The sequence below is a fragment of the Uloborus diversus genome, chromosome 7 (genome assembly GCF_026930045.1).
Source record: "Uloborus diversus isolate 005 chromosome 7, Udiv.v.3.1, whole genome shotgun sequence".
Lineage (NCBI taxonomy): Eukaryota > Metazoa > Arthropoda > Arachnida > Araneae > Uloboridae > Uloborus > Uloborus diversus.
Genome location: NC_072737.1, coordinates 39,115,110 through 39,132,722, shown reverse-complemented (window position 1 = coordinate 39,132,722; position 17,613 = coordinate 39,115,110).

Here is a 17,613-nt window from a genome sequence, read left to right as displayed (position 1 = left end):
AATGACATCCCACGAAACTGACAAGATGAAATGATAGACAGTCTAACATTTTGAAAAAAAAAAAAAAAAGACGACTAACCAGCCACAAATTAGAGAAATATATATCTGGAATCAAATGGTCCAACAAGGACCCATAGCTATAGAGAAATAAAGCACAAATACTTTTGGAAACTAAACTCTTCTTTGTAATAATACCCATTTACTGACTAACGTTTAAAATGAACTTGTTGCGAGGTAATATAATGGTAGAGTTGATAATCTTTAGCAAGCGAATGTTATTTTTTTTAAAACATTAACATCAACATCAAAACTAAAAATGATTAAATATTTGAGCAAAGTATAATTAACTATAGTGATTTTTTTCCATTGTTGGAGGTGCTAGTCATAACGTTAAATCAATGAAAATTGTATAACCATGTGATTCTACGTTGATTTGGCAAAAACGTTAGTGTTAACTTGAATAATGCAAAGGCAATTCTTAAAGAAACTTCGCAAATCTTTCTGAATTTTGAAAACAAAGGGAGAAGAAAAGTAAAAACAGAGAATGGATGACTCAACATGAAGTTAAGAGACATTCGTCTGAATCTTAAAACAAAAATCATGTCTAAAAACTGAGTAAATCTAACGTCTTGCAAAAAAAAAAAAAAAGTGTTACACAACTTAAGACTAACAGAACATAAAGGAAACACATTTTTCAAACGACGTTTTGACTTATAAAGATGTACATATTTCGCAAAAAAAAAGTCCAGTGAGAATTGAACTTCCTGAAAGAAATAACTTAAAACTGGAAACCCAGTATTCTTAAGTAAATGTAATTTTCGAATTTCCGGTCGACATTGCGACATGTTGAATCCAACCCTTTTTCCAGAACAAAATTTCTGATAACTTCCGGAAAAGAAAGAACATTGTATCAAAAGGTTCCTTTATCGATCCTATTCTTCTCCCTGAAGACTAACCCTTAAAGGTACATCACTTTTTTTCTCGTCGTTCTTTCTAACTTGTTGCTTTTCGCTTGTATCTATCATAATACATTGTATTTTTTATGGGATCTTGAAAAGTATGTGAAAATGCTTAATGTACTTTTGAGTATAAAATAGCTTTCCAGAAACCTGACATACTTGCATAACTTTTATTTTCAAGGTAGACCATGCAAAGCCGGGCAACGCCGCTAGTCGATAAACAAAATAGAACACAATAAATTTCAAAAAAATGATTTAGCACTAATTTAAATATTCCAAACTGCCACAAATGCTTTAACGATGTGCATACACCATATCCCCGATTACCCTGCAGGACCTAAATTTCCGTAACCATTAGTCTTATATACAAAAATTAAATTGTATACACAATCAAAGAAAGATGCAAAGGTAAAACAGTAAAAGTCTGAGGTGAAAAAAGATATGTAACAAAAAAACAGGAACTATTACTTTCTTTATAGCCTCCAGATAGCGAAACATTAACCAAAGTTCAAGAAGATACTTAAATTCAAAATTGTAAGGGGCCGTGCACATAATGCGATGAAAATATGTCGTCCTACCAGAAGGACACAGATTATGGTTATTATGGAAGCAAATTATATATATATATATATATATATATATATATATATATATATATATATATATATATATATATATGTTGCCACTAATTATTACTATTATTATTTTTTTTTTGCTTCAAATTTGAAATAAAGGGTGTTTTTTTTTTTTTTTTAGAAGTAGAGAGCTTTATTCGAAAGATGATTCTTTGCCATTTTTATTAAAATATGATTTCTGGCATATTGCAACCTTGGTTGGCTCGGAGAAAGTCTAATCGGAAATTCCAATTTTCTCATTTTTTGCAGTAATAGAGGCCGTATGTCAGTAATAAGGTGGCGAATGTTCTCTTCCAAGACGTCAATCGTCTGTGGCTCATCGGCGTAGACCAGAGACTCCACATAGCCCCACAAAAAGTAGTCCAGCGGTGTTAAATCGCATTATTTTGCAGGCCAATTCACGGGTCCATTATTTGAAATTAGTCGTTCACCGAACGTTTCTTTCAATAAATCAATTGTGACGCGCGCTGTGTGGCATTTTGCACCGCCTTGTTGTCTATTCATGATGAAATGGCACACTGAACTGAACACAAAACAAATGACAGGTGTCGAAATGGCACACATATCAAAGTGTTGCCAACTTAAAGTTCTATACCCTCTAAAAAAACACCCTTTATCTAAACTCTACATCTCGTTTTGAGCATTTTTGCAACTGGATGTATCTAGAATTAACGATTCAGAAAACGGGACATGTTGTTTTCAACTATGTATTATTTCGATTTTATAGTAAAACAATTTTTATACTAAATGTATATGTAGTTGATGTTAATTTTACTACATTTCAGCCTTTTAATTTTCTGTACGCAAAAGATATTTTAAGGAAAACTGAAATCTTTTCTCTTTACTAATTCATTTCTACTTGCTCTTTTACGGTAATTTCTGCGAAGTGTAGATACTTGTAGATAAAGTTTTTTAATCGGTAAGAAAGCAAACATAACTTATCTTAACACTCAGTTAAAGGAAATTTTCTTCTAATGAACTTGATGAAAGATTATAGTAGTTACGTGTTTGCGATAAGAAAAAAATGCAAAAAAAAAAAAAGAGAAGAAAAACAAAACACATGCGAGGTCAAGATCAAATAATCCTAAAGATCTCCCCTAATCTTGACCCAAAGTCAGCACACACACACAAAAATAAGATTTTACAATCTTCGCGATTCTTTTATTGAAGAAGTAACGTGTTGATACAGCATGAAAATATTTTCAAAGGTTTTTAAGTCTACTATTGAGTTAAAAGGGAGCAACTAATTCGTCGAAAATACTTTGAGGCTAAACTTGTGCAAAAGTGTCTCGCACGATGCCAGTGTACTCTTTTAGAACTGAAATATGATAATTATCTCATTTAGTTTGTGTTGTAGAGGTAATTTGCTCTACGGGAACTCAAAAATGGAGGAGGTGGAGGGGAGCATAAATTAATCTTTCGTTGTAGTATTTTCCTCAGTGACCATATAGTTGTGGGGGGGGGGATTTTCAGGAAAAATGATTCAATCCTAGACAATATCGTCGCTTCAGAGCAACAATAAGACATCTAATCCCAGAAAAAAAGCACTAGGATATCTTACTGTTGCTCTGAGGTGACGATATTATGTGCGAAAGTTCTATTGATTAAGAAAATTTTGCAATGCCAAACATAATACCAAATAAATTTCAGAAGTAGCTCTGCTGGCAGCAACTGTTCTCTAACCGTATAAAAAAAATTGAAGGAACTTAGTGTATTTTGAGGTTTTTTTTTTTTCGAAAAATGCCCATTTTAAGAAAACTTCAGATTTGAGCAAAAAAAAAAAAAAAAAAAAAAAACTTACGAACAGAAATTAGGATTTTTGAATAAAATAAAACATAAGCTGGAATACGGTGTTCCGTTCAGCAGAAAGATACCGAATTGTCAATCCGTCTCACTAAACACCACTGTGGCATGGTATATTTCAATAATATTATCCTTAAAATATTAGTAGGGGAATGTGGGGCAAAGTGAAATGGTGGAACATTTACTTTGCTTTTAGCGCCACCTATCTGGTAAAATTTTAGCCTAGTAAAACATGTATTCTACTCCAGTCAAGAAATATTACCCCTGAAAAGCAAGGAATATGATAATACAAGCAATTTGTAATATTTTCTTGTAAGTCAAAAATTATTTTTGTTATTATTAAATCTTAAAGTACTTGGTTTTAAAAATTTTAAATATTAATTGAGATCTACTATGTTATGGAGTGCAGTGTTTGCTTATTTAATACTATGCTTATTTGTATTTTAAAAGATTTGTACAGTTAGTCAAGTTCTTGCGGGTAAAGTGGATCGGGCGCAGGGAAATAATTCATTACATTTATTAATTCAACATTTCATCAAATCAATTATTTCTTTATTATTTATTCATTTATTAAGACTTCCATTTACATTCCTTCATTTAATAATTTTCACATTTATTAATTTATTCACTTATTTTCTTATTCATTCACTATTTTACTAACTGATTTGTTTTTTCTCATTTATTAACTTACTGATTTTATTAATTCGTTTATTGTGTCACTTTCTTTTTATTTATTCATTCTTTCTTAATCTTACTCGTTTTTTCTTTTAATCAAAAACATCTTTAATATTCTAATAAAAAAAATTCATTAGAAACATATTTTATTTTTCATTTTACCACATGAAAACAATTGAAAAACGGTTGAGGTACTAATATATTGTCAAAAATGAAAAATAATGTTTCAATGCTAGTTGAATTATTCTTTCCTTATACATCGTAATTTTCAGAACAAATTTATGAATTGTTATTTTGAAAAAAGCTAGTTATCCTAACCATTTCACTTTGTCCCACTTTCCTCTACATAGAAAAACATAGTATATTCATAGAAGATGAATCCTGTTCTGACATAAAAGCATTTCGTATTTCCGTACCACAATTATATTTATTTATTTTTCGATTTTGGCAATTCACTGTTGTAATTTATTTCTTCAAGGAATATTAACCTAGAAGTTATGCATCGATTTTTTTCAATGAGTTTTGGAATTACTCCCAATTTTTCTTTTTTTTAAATTTTGTAATGCAAACGGAACATATTTATTCATTTAATTGTTGGACAATTCCCCGGCGGACAATTGCTAAGGACGTATGGCAATAGATGCGTTAGCAACCACAAAATGTAATGCAAAGAAATAAGGAAATTAGCATAAGTTTGGGACACAGTAAAACGAGCTGTGAGTATGCAAATTTTGGACTCACGACGTTGCTGGTCACCTGATAGCGCTGATAAGCGATATTAAGGACTGGACGCGTGATGACCATTGTTGTTCAAAAGCAAAGTTTGACGAGAAAGAATCAATTGACGAACTTGTATTTTTTGGTATGTCTTCCAGAGACCCCTTAGATCATTTTATTGGTGACCGTGTGGTTGGCAACATCGAAGGGGGGCAGAAAAATGTAGTGTTGCTAGGGAGTTAGACGTCAGCCACAGGGTTATTTCTAGAGTTTGGAAATCATTTCAAACAAATGAATTGTGTAGCACATGTCACGAGGGAAGTCGTGCACGCAATACGACGTCAGCAGAAGATTGGTACTTAGTGCTAGCAACGACAAGGAACGACAGTTTCATGCAGCTATACTAGCAAGCAAATATCCCGAAAAACTGTAGTCAGACGTTTGAATGCAGTAAGACTGGTATTGTAATATTTATTTGCCCGTCAGCTTGTTTTGTACATCCCATTGTCTACATGTCTCGTTTGTAATGATGACTTCAGCATCGCATTTGGAGAAAAGTCGACTGGGCTTGTGTACTGTTCTCAAATGAAAGTAGGTTCAGTCTGTCGTCTAATTGTGGACAACAACTAACCTGGCATGAGAGTGGTACAGCATACCAGGTTATATATATATATATATATATATATATATATATATATATATATATATATATATATATATATATATATATATATATATATAGCCGGCAAACATAAAGGAAAAGGACTAGTATCCTACAAGTTGTGTCATGGTATCGGTAGGATTATGATAAATGGTCGTACGTTGCTTGTGTTCTTTCAAACAAGACTATGACGGCTAGTGATACATTAATTTTGTTGTACTGCTTCATGTTCACGTGTTCTGCGGTGCTGTGTGCGATAAATTTGTTTTAATAGATGGCAACGTAACATGTCATTAACAATCGCCGCCCAGGAGTGTCTAGCTTCCTCAAAATATTCAACCCATCGGATGGCCAGCACATTCTATAGATCTAAATCATATTGAAACTTTTTGGGATGCTTTGACGATAGGTCTTGCTGGTCAACAACGCCTTCCAGTAAGCAAGGACACCCTATTCGTGACTGACAGAAGAATGGGATAAATTACCCCAACAGCTGCTGGATAATGTTCTGTAAAACATCACATGACATGTGGAAGCTTGCATCGCTCCATGGTAGGCATATCCCATATTGTTATCTTACGCCGGAACGCTTAGGGCCGGTAATTACATGTATTCAATTTTACGTATTCAGCCCAAAATGACCGCTTCGTTCTTTGAACACTTTTCAACGCCTTCTGGATTTCAGAGCACAATACATTTTCGTCACTGCAATGTTCCAGAGTTCTGGGATTAGTTTATGTTAAGGCCATGTCACACGTAGCGAAATTCGTGCAACCTGACGATCAACTTCGGTTCGACTCAACCGCGAGAGCGAATTCCGACCGGAAAATCCCCGTGTGCTATGCTTTCCGAGGTTGAACGTATTCCGTTCAACTTTTTATCTTCTCGTCAAAAAAGTTGGATCAACCTCAACTTTCAGCCAATCAGGAGGAAGCAATCCTCTGACCTGTGACGTCAAAATACAACATGGCCGCCTGTAACAACATCAACAACGCTTGCAAGGAATCGAATAAACTGCTGAATAACTTCAGGTGAGTTATTATTACTATATTTTTGTTAAAAATAAATATAAAACGTAATATATCATAAACCTCCACCTTATTATTGTGTTAAAAGGTCGATTTCTAGTTTAAAGTCGTCGTAAGAATTTCCTTGCCAAATTCGCCAATCTCGTAGTGTGTAATCTTGCCAAATCAATGAATGTTTGTAAACAATCTGAAGCAAGAGCAACGGTAATGGTCAATCCAGTAGAAATCACCCAGGCCATGTTGCTCGGCATTTTTGATTTTCCTAATTTTTTTATTAGTTAATTCTCACTACTAGGTGAGTTCAAAAGTGTTGAAAGAAAATTTTTTACGCTCATACTTTTTTTTTAACCCGCCATTTTAAGTTTGTTTAGTTGCCGTTTTTTGGAACATAAACAAGTTTTACGTAAATGCATCTAACTCGGTTAATTTTACAGCTATCAGGACAGAACAAAATCCTACATCACCAGAAGGATGCTCTAGATACGATTTGCTTGCAAAATATTATTTAAATGGTGAGAAAGGTGAAGCAAAAAATTAACAATTACAAACTGAAAATTATCATTAACTACGAGTTTTAATGCTACAAAATTAGTAAAAGGAGGAGAGTCGCAGCTCTAATTTTTTTCATTGTTTAGATATAATATAGGACTACTTGTTGTAGAAATTTTAAACTTGAGAACTTCGTCCTTTTTTTTTTTTGCAAACTTTTTCAAAAATGGAAAAAATCGAATTTTGGCAAAGTTTAAAGTCAAATATCTCAAAAGAGACTGAGTGAAAAATTATGAACTTTTGACATGAAAATATGATTACAGTTTGATGACGGAGACTGAACTGGTACTAGAGTTATAGGGCATTAAAGTTGGTCAAATATTGCATTTTCGCAAAGTTTAAAGCGAAATATTTCAAGAGGGACCGAGTGGAAAAAAAATGAAATTAATACAGGTAGCACCTTTTTATGATATGAACCTGTGATTACAATTTGGTGACTGAGATTTAACTGAGTTACAGTGTTACAGTGAGAGTTACAGTGCATCAAAGTTGATATATTGCATTGCACATAGACAAAGTTAAAAATTAATTCATAGATAAGCTTCACTTTCCAAACATTTAACAGCAACAAAAGTTCCTCTTCTTTAATAAATCAAATTCATGCAATAGAAATATGCACAAAAAACAAACAAATGAATAAATGAAATAAATGTTTAGCTCCTGTGTCCGAAACATTTAAATATATAAACATCATAGATCAATTGTTATTAATAATAACACAATTTTTTTGCTACAATTTATCATCTTTTGCTTAAGCTTTCTTCTACATGTAAAATACCAAACACCCGGTTATCACATCCAGAGACTGGAGGCAGATGTTATCGTTGAGATGACATCTGCCTCCAGCTCGGTTATTGGCTCTTCCGGACTGATGAGTTCTTATAAGAACGAAACTGCAGTCTCTGGATATGATAACCGGGCTGTCTGGTAGATTACATGTGGTTCTGACTTAGCTCTGGTTTAGGGGGCGGGGTAACTTACTGCTTATAAGTTTTCTTCTGACTTGAAATGTTTACTTGATTTTACTTGATGTTCCTAAGAACAGTAATCAGAGAAGAGACTTTTAGTTGAAATTGGTTGAATAGCTACTTATGCTTGAAACAAAACCTTTAAAAAAGCTTTTCAACTAATGTAATACATCTGCATTAATGCTTGTTCTTTAAAATGTAGCTTTTTTTTTAACTTGAAGTTATTTCTTTATATCGCAGACACAGTGAACTGTTATTGCAAATCATCTTTAGAATCTTACTTTTAATATTAATTTAGTTCATACATTTGCCTCCCCTGCCCCTAGAAGAGGTAAACGCATATTGTATGCATATTTCATCAAAATGAATAAATAAAATGAAAAATTGCATTTTGACATATTGAATTCAAATTATGCTTTTCGCAAAGACGAGCTGTGTTAGGACCCTACTCGTTGGGTTTTTTGCTTCTACTACTGGTTCCCGAAATCAACTTTATTTATATCCGACCCTCTCTATTTTACATAATTAACCTCTGCGAGCATGTTCCTCCTCCTGGGCGGTGGCGTGAACTCACATGATCCTGGGTCGGAAAATCAAAACATCCATCAACTGCGTTCAAGTGAAGCAATTGGTTGATTGTTTAAAAACAGCACACATACCATGCCTATACTTTACGGCAATACATTGATTTCATAAAAGCTAGGGGTACTTTGCTTGTCCTCCTCCCTGTATAATATTCATGTTATATATACTTGTCTAATTTGTTTTCATAATTTTAGATAATGGGAGAAAGAATTTCATGTTATTGTGTACAGATGCAGTTATAGAGGTTGCAGTCAAAAACTGTTTGTACCAGGCCGAAGTTAATTATTGTTGAACTTTGAAATGTAATTGAAATTATATATTAATACATATGAGTGTATGTGTATGTAACTTATTGTAAATAAAGTTTATGTATAAATTTTATGTGTCAGTTTCTCTAAAGAATTGAATACTAAGATAAATGAACTATTTTTTTTTTCCTTTCTTGGTATAGATTATAAAAGATAATGTTTTTTCAGTATGCTCTGTAAAAACATCTATGAAGCATTGTTCTTCTCAGAGAACAAAAATAAAACAACTCACAATTTCTTACTTAATTGAATGTACCTGCATGACTCAATTTAATCAATAGAAACATTTTAAGTCCTATGTTTCAAACTATGAAAAGTAGTACAAACCTGCCTAAATCAGTAGAAAAGTTAGTATTCTTACGTTCTATGTAACTTATAAACTATGCAATAAGTAATTTATACTCTTCACTATTTAAAAATTTAAGTTTTGATTTTTTTAAAGTAATAAATTTCATGTGCATGTGTTGGAAAGATAAAATAGAATGGGTCATGTACAGAGGTTTCTCATAAAAACAATAGCATGTATATATAAAAGTAGAAAATTTTGTTGTTTCACTTTTTGTGCATTGCTAAAAAGATTTCTATTTTAACAACTACACTTGGTCTACATTCAATAGCAAAATAATAATACTTAGACAAGGTTGAGTTTTTGACAAAAAAAAAAAAAAAAACTGTTTGACATGACATTTGTTACACTGTAAAAGTAGTTATAGATATTAAAACTGTTACATCTTGTTTTCAACGTAGTTTTGTTTTAAATTTTTTAATAACTTAATTTATTTGTAACAATTAGATACAATTAATTTTATCAATCAACAGTCTTACTGGGAAAGGATTTATGAAATGTCTCTTTTCCTTTGAGTAAAAGTGAAACTAAGTTGATCATCACTCAATAGTTAAGTATATTAATATCTAAATATTTAGAATAGTGCTATTTACATTTTTTTTATGTTCTTAGTTTTTTCTCTAATATAAATATTCTCTGTTTATAGAGGAACTAATAGTTGCTTGATACAACCAAAGACATAAGTGTCAAAAACTTAAATACCAACTCTAATAGCTTTTGTAGCGGTTATCTATAAAATCAGGATGTCCCAGAAAAAGTATGATGGGAAAGTTTTAGACAAAACAATATGCCCCTGTTCAGCATCAATAGAGAGGATATTCTCCAGTTTTGAATTGATCCATTCAAAACTTAGAAATGGACAAGGTGTGCAAAAGGGTTTGAAATTAGTATTTTCACACTGTATGCATTGAGAAGAAAAGATTTAGAGTGGAAATAAATGTAAATGTTGAATAAAGATGCAAATTTTATTAAAGTTTGCAAATTAAACTAGAAAAATGTATGCATTGCCTTGCACTTTCAGCTTTAATAACTTTAAGGAATAAATAGTCATTATTATTGTTACTATTCAATATACTGCTATTTCCAAAACTTTTTATCCTATACTAAAAGTAGCTCTTTTATTCATCTCTCTCATTCTACAGACACGCAGCTTGTTGAATCAACATTCAGTTTGTTATTTTTTACTAAACATATATATTTTTTTTAATCTAAAACAGTCGAAAATTTTCCTTTAGTGTATGAAATCAAAGTATTTTAAACTGAGAATCATTTGTTGTAGTAATTTTATAGTAAATACAATTTTTTTAGTCAGGTTTTTCGGCAGATAAGTGTTTAAAAGTAATAACTTAGAAATGTCCATTTTCTTGATCTATAATTGCTGTTATTAAATTTTTGTCACATATTTTAAAGTGGTAGACAAGTTTAATAGTTTAAAAATCACAACTTTTACATTAATAGACAAGTTATTTATAAATATCGACTCTTACTCAGGTCCAGATCTGCATGCCCGTAGGTGGGGGGGGGGGGGGGGGCAAGGACCCAAGAAATTGGAAAACTTTTTAAATAAACGAATACTCTTAAACCTTCAACGTTGCAAACACATTTGGGACATTTCTGTAAAGTATCAGGGTAATTAAAAAAAAATTTATTTTGGAAAATCAGCAAATGTGAAATAATACATAGAATTACCTTAACATGAGCCACGAAAATGTCCGTTTCAAATAAAATTATTCAAAAACACCTTTAAGTACATTATGAAAAGCAGCAAGACTAATCAAAGTGTAAAAAACATAATCACATAAGAGTTACCTACATTTGCAAAAAAAAAAAAAAAAAAAAAAACCTTACTATTGGATCCAGAAAGATGAATAAAACATATTCATCTTTCTGTATCTTTACATTTTTTTCACATCTTTATATTTTTTAATGTAATTTTTTTTTATAATCCATTGATTTTGTAATGAAATTATACGTAAAATGAGAAAAAGAAAAATCAGGAGTGAAGAATTTCAAACTCCCTCAAAAGCAAAATACGTCAAAAAAAGAAAAAACCTTTGTATGAAAATTAAAATAGCGAGGTAAAACATAAATAAATAATAATATTGAATTTAAAAAAAAGTGAAGAAACGCTTCCATGTTTTTATTCAATTCTTATCGGGGGAGGGGGGATCAAAATTTACACATCCAGGCCTGCTTTTACTCATAGTTATTAGGTAAAAGGGCTGTTATCGCTGCATTGAGCTAGAAAAATCAAGATGTTTATAAATCCCTTTTTTATAATTTTGAAAGATTGCAACTTTCAAAACTGTAATTTATTTACAGCTTTGAAATAAATTGAGAAAAAAACCCCCATTAAATCCAAAAAACATTGCTCAGAGTACATTGTGCTAACTCGCCTAAAATGGTAGACAGAAGCCACGTTTAGGATCAACCCTTCGTTTGAGAGCCTGGCAACCCTGTTCAACTTCTCCAAGAAAAAGTTGAATGAAAGTTTGAAGTTGAACGGGTAGGTTGAGCGAATTTCGTTACGTGTGACATGGCCTTTAGGCATTAGTTCAGTTATCACTTGGTATCAATTTACATTGACTTTTTTACGCGCTACATAGCCCGTTGGAATACATCCTTAGCAAATGCCATCCTTAGTAGATACATAGCTGCTTACAATGCACATTTCTAATTTCAGCTTCTTAGGCAACGTTTTATTGTTACAGAGTTTTAGCAAGTTGAAGAGCCTTAGTAAAAAAGATTCTCTATTTGCAACAATACTCGAGCGTGGAATAAAAACACAAAAACATGTTTTTTTTTTTTTTTCAAATTAACTTATCAACTATTATATGAACTTGGCTAGAAATTTAATAAATACTGCGAAATTATAAATTTTCGCAACAGAAAATGCCGCAAATCATGGTCGGCCGCCAGGTTAACAATCAAGCGAGCTTCGAGTTGACATTTAAATAGTATAAATACTTGCACACACACACCATATATGTGAGTGTGTTCATTGTTTTCCCCTTTAAAATTAAATGAACTGATCTGTGCAACATGTTACAAGTATAAGTTTTATCTGGCTCAATTATAATAGATATTTGAAACAAACTTAACTAGCAAGCATGTAACAAGATATATCGTTCTAGATTAAGGCTGTACGAAGGGAATTCACTTTCTAATTTATTTGTCAAATATGTGCATTGCAACATTTTATAAAGTTTGTAAGAAATCAAAAGTTGATTAAAATTTGGAGCAAAAACTCAAATCCCTCAGTAAAACGTATCTTCATTTTCAATTAATTTTGAAATATGCCTAACTTTTCAAAAATAGTTTATAATTGCTTAAAAAATGAAATTTAAATTTAAAGCCATTTGTGTAACAATGTTAAGCAGCCAGTTTTTTGCGACACGTTTTATGCTATTATAAATTTAATTAAAAATTAATACTTTGATCTTCTAGAGCATTATAGGGGGCAGCATCTGGATGATGTAATACATTTCCCAATAAATATTTCTGTTTTATTCAATAACAAAGACAGCAACAACACACAATCCATTAGAATCTCTTCTGAAACTTTGAGATTTCGTTCGAACCTATATATTACTATCTTGCTAATCATAAAAAAGTGAAGTTTTATAGAATAAAATGTGTTTACCTTAACAGTCATGGAAAATACTTCTTAAGCAGTACGTTTAAAAGAATCTTCCAGCAGTTCAAAGACGTTTTCTGTGTTTTGTTCGATTTTCCGACTTAAAAAAATTTAAAAATATGCTGTAAGGGGCCATTCATTAATTACGTAAGGGTCTCGAAGGGGAGGGAGTTGTAAAAATCTCTATACTTTGGGGGGGGGGGGCGGTCGACCGATTCTTACATAATATTTTCCAAGTCGATATTTTAAATTAGAAATCGCGCGGTCAAGTGGCTTGGTAGAGAACATATTTCATTTGCTTCTGGAAGATAAAAAAGGCATTAGGATGAGCTGTTTTTTACTTGTCTTTCAAGAATGAATAGTGAAAAATAAAATAAAAGAATCACACTGTGTATCTGCGTAGTATGACTTATTGTTAATAAGTATTGCATTATATACAAAAAAATTTGTCGAAAAACATTGTCTAGATTCCTTTTAGTAAATATTTCTTTACACAACAAGTTTTTTAAAGAAAATTCAATAATATTGAATTTAAGAACGATTCCAGTGATGTAAGATTCGTAATATTATTTTTTTGAATAAGGAAATGGAATCTTACGTAAGATAGGGATGGAGTGGGGGGGGGGGGGTTCAAAATCTTACTTATCGTTACATGGGGGGAAGTGGGTCAAAAATTGCCAAAATCATCCTTACGTAATTAATGAATGGCCCCTAAACATTTTTTCCAAAATTATTTTTAATAAAACGATTTTTTTCCTCCAAATTTTTTTTTACCGAAACTGGTAAGCTGCATATTTTATTTTTGAATTCAAACAAATTCTTGTAAGTATTAAAACAAAATAAGGTAAATATTATTTATTTTATGATTTGTATTATTCGATCAAGATTAGGTACATGAAATGGTGTGAGAAAATATAAGTTTTATCGAAAAAAAAAGAAGTTTGAAGCTGAAAACAGAAAATTTAAATTGAGAAAAATAGTATGAAAATGAAAGTATCTAACCTGGCAGCATCGTAATGATGTGAATAGGATATGAGTAGTCTTTAAAATTGTTCCAGGTTAGATACAGGGTGTCCTAAAAAAGACTGTTTTTAAAAATTTATAACAGGAAAACGTTAAATGATAAAAAAAATAACTTTTGCAGAAAATTAGTATGGTGAGCCGTAAAGAGTATGGTGGGCCCGTCCCTTCCGAGTTTCAAATTTTAGTTGAAAGTTTTTCCAAAAGATAGCGCTGCATATAGTAAGTCCGTAAATCCAAAAAAATATATATATAGGAAATTACAACATAATTTTTCGAAAATAATGAACAAAAGAACAAAACAATATTTCCAAACAATCATCGGCTGTAGTCCCATGTCCAATCGGAAGAAAAATTGGTGAATTTCAATTCTTCTTTTTTGACTTACCGGCGTACTATGCGCAGCGCCGTCTATTGAAACATTTTTGAACTAAAATTTGGAGCTCTGAGAGAAAACATTTTTTGCCCAACATATGAATTTTCTGCAAGAATTTGTTGTTTATAATTAACCGTTCTCCTGTTATAAGTTTTTGAAAACAGTGTCTTTTTCAGGATACCCTGTACGTTCCAACTATTGTTTGTCACTTTTAAAACTTCATAGTAGGGAATGTGGGGTAATGTGAAAAGGTAAAATTTTTTCCTGTTTGCAGAGGCATCTGTCTTGAAGTATTTTAACTATGTTTTTAAACAAATCTCTGATTCCAGTCATAAGTAAATAAGTATAAAGGTAAGAGAAAATATTAATTCAAGTATTTTTCAAACTTTGATACACGTATTGTAATATTTTGTGATTTATCAACATTAATGTTAGCTATCATAAAAAAATAAAGTTTTATAAACTTACATTTTAAGTATCAATTGAGATCTACTGCCGTCCAGTGCAGTGTATATTTAGGTAATATTAGGCACGTTTTGATTTTAAATGTTTAATGAAATGTGTCGAGTGCTAACGGGAAAAATTTAAACTGGAAAAGTAAAATAGTTCATTTACTTATTCATTCATTTATTAAACCGCGAACGTATTAATATAATGATGACTGTACGTTAAAAGATACTTTTGCACCACATTTAAGATTCACAAAACCTAAATTTGAGCTTGCCAAAGGGATACCTGTACACTAAACAAGGTTTTTAAACGCTGATAGTTGAAACGTTTGAACGAACCGTAAAGTTATTCCTAACTTTTACAAATAGGAGCTTTAAATTTATTTCAAACGTTAGAAATACAACACATTTGTTACATTGTTTGCTATTAGGAAATAGCATACCATCAGATGTTGCAACTCGACTGCAAAAATTTCGAAAACAATTGTTTCTTTCTCGATTATTCTTCTTTCTATAAACTTCATTTCCCCGCGGGTGTTCTTCTAAATTGATATTTTCATGTGTGTTTTCCACAGAACTGTTGCAAAAATTGTAACTGGTGTAAAACTAAAAACAGCCCTGACTTATTTTAGGATCAAACTTTTGTTTTGCATATACTTATTTAACTTCTTTTTCGAAATGTTTTACTTAATTGATATGCCTAAAACATAACAAGAAGTACATTAGAAGAAAAAAAAAAAGCTATCATCCAGGAACTTGCATTTATTTGCTTTTTGATGTCTTGAATTTCAATTACGTTTTCCGCAATTATGAATTGCGATAGAACCCTACTCATTGGGTTTATTGTTTCTACAAATGAAATAGAATGGAAGAGGAGAATAAATTCACACCCGTTTCATTGTGACTGGTTATTTTCTATATTAGGTGATACGAGACGTATCCCTATAGAAAGAAATGGCAATTAGGAAGCGGTAAGAAAAGTGTAGTTAATAGCCATTTTGCATCCGTACACTTATCAAAAAGATTATATCTACAGCGTATACCGTTATGGTATTTTTACTTCTTATGAACCTTAAATAACGGGAATTATCTGGCAATCTAGAAATTTTGTACTTACATAAAATTTTGCTCATTTGAGTTCATTTGATTCAGAAAAATACAGGTGTATTTTTCTGAAAATACGTGATTTTAACCAATCCCCTCTGCCTCAAAATAACCCCCCGTTGTTTAGTTAGAGTTAAGCCTTGAATGAAAGCAGATGATTTATAACTATGACGAGACGGAAATTTGCCTCTCAAAATAAATATTAAAAGCAACGAGAATAGACTTATTCACGTTGTCATACTAACATGAAAAATCAAAGGAACATCATAAACGGTCGAATGAGGATAAAAAGAGATTTGTTATTGTACTATAAAATACACTTGAACTTGTGTTAAATATGTGTGCACAATTGCGACAGTGAAAATTCTACGTTGCGGAATCGATTCGATAACTCTTTTTATGTTCGAAATTTTATTCGATGAGCTTTTGTGACTTAGATGTTGTGTGATATCCATATGAGTCGATTTATTATGTTCTTGCTTGAGTCAAATCATTATTATATTCAATTCATCAGTCAATTCATCATATGAACATCGTTCAGCATCTATTTCATTCACAGTACAGTATACAAAAAGTTTCAAATGCTTTTCACATAAAGATTGTTGCAAATTGACGGTAAATCTATCTATTATTAGTCTACAGCGTGTTCTTTTACATAAGAAAACCTGAGATTTACTAAAATACTGCATTCCTTTCTGAAATTTGGGAACAAAATTTAATTTTTTGGCGTCTTCGCAATTTTTTCTTTTTTGACTTTTTTTTCTAGTTTTAAAATATGATATTGATGTCTTTATCTTGTTAATAAAATAAAATAAAAAATTCTTAGACATAAAATTAGACACCATTTTATGTAGGTTATCTTTGTTAGAGGTTTGTTCTGAAAATATTTACTACAGGTGTGATAGCGGAGTCAAGTAAAATTTTCTGAAGACAATGTGTCATTTTCGGAAACTACGAGAAAGCTCGACTCTGCCCCCTCTTTCATAATAACTCTTCAAATATGCATACAAAAATTATTGAAATCAAAAATCATTTTTTAAATTTTACAATGTGTTGTCAGCTCAAAATTTTCTGATCAAAAACAGCCCTAAAGGATTCAGTTTTTGGATATACACGTTAAGTGGAAAATCAGGAGTAAAAATAAAATTGATACGCATTGAATATAAATGTCTTAGTAAGACCACTGTGTGAGATCCCGTTTTTCGACGAATCAAATAATTCTATTGACAGTTAATAGAACGAAGAGAAGAACAAACAAACCGCCAGACACCCATTTACACTTTTAAACACCTATTTGAAAACTTTTAGATTTTTGATACTTTAAAAATTAACTAATGCAGTTGTAGAGCCGTAGTGTAATGGTAATAATCTCTACTAATAATAAAGCTGAAAGTATCTCTGTCTGGATCTCTGTGACGCACATAACGCCGATTTTCATGAAAATTTTCTACAAAGTTAGTTTTTAGCATGGGGGTGGGCACCTCGAAGCGATTTTTCGAAAATTCGATTTTGTTCTTTTTCTATTTCAATTTTAAGAACATTTTCCGGAGCAAAATTATAAAATGGAAGAGTAAATTACGAAATTATCATGACGTGGAACCGTAACATGGGAAGAGCGAATGAACATAGAAAATTGGCGAGAAATTCATCATCCATCATTTGTAAATATACAGGCGAACCAAATGACCTTTTGATTTTCTACTACGGGAAAAGCCTTGCGGGTACCACTAGTAATTTCAATAAAATACATTACATACGAATGACATGCAAACACGCTTTTGAAAGAAAACTTT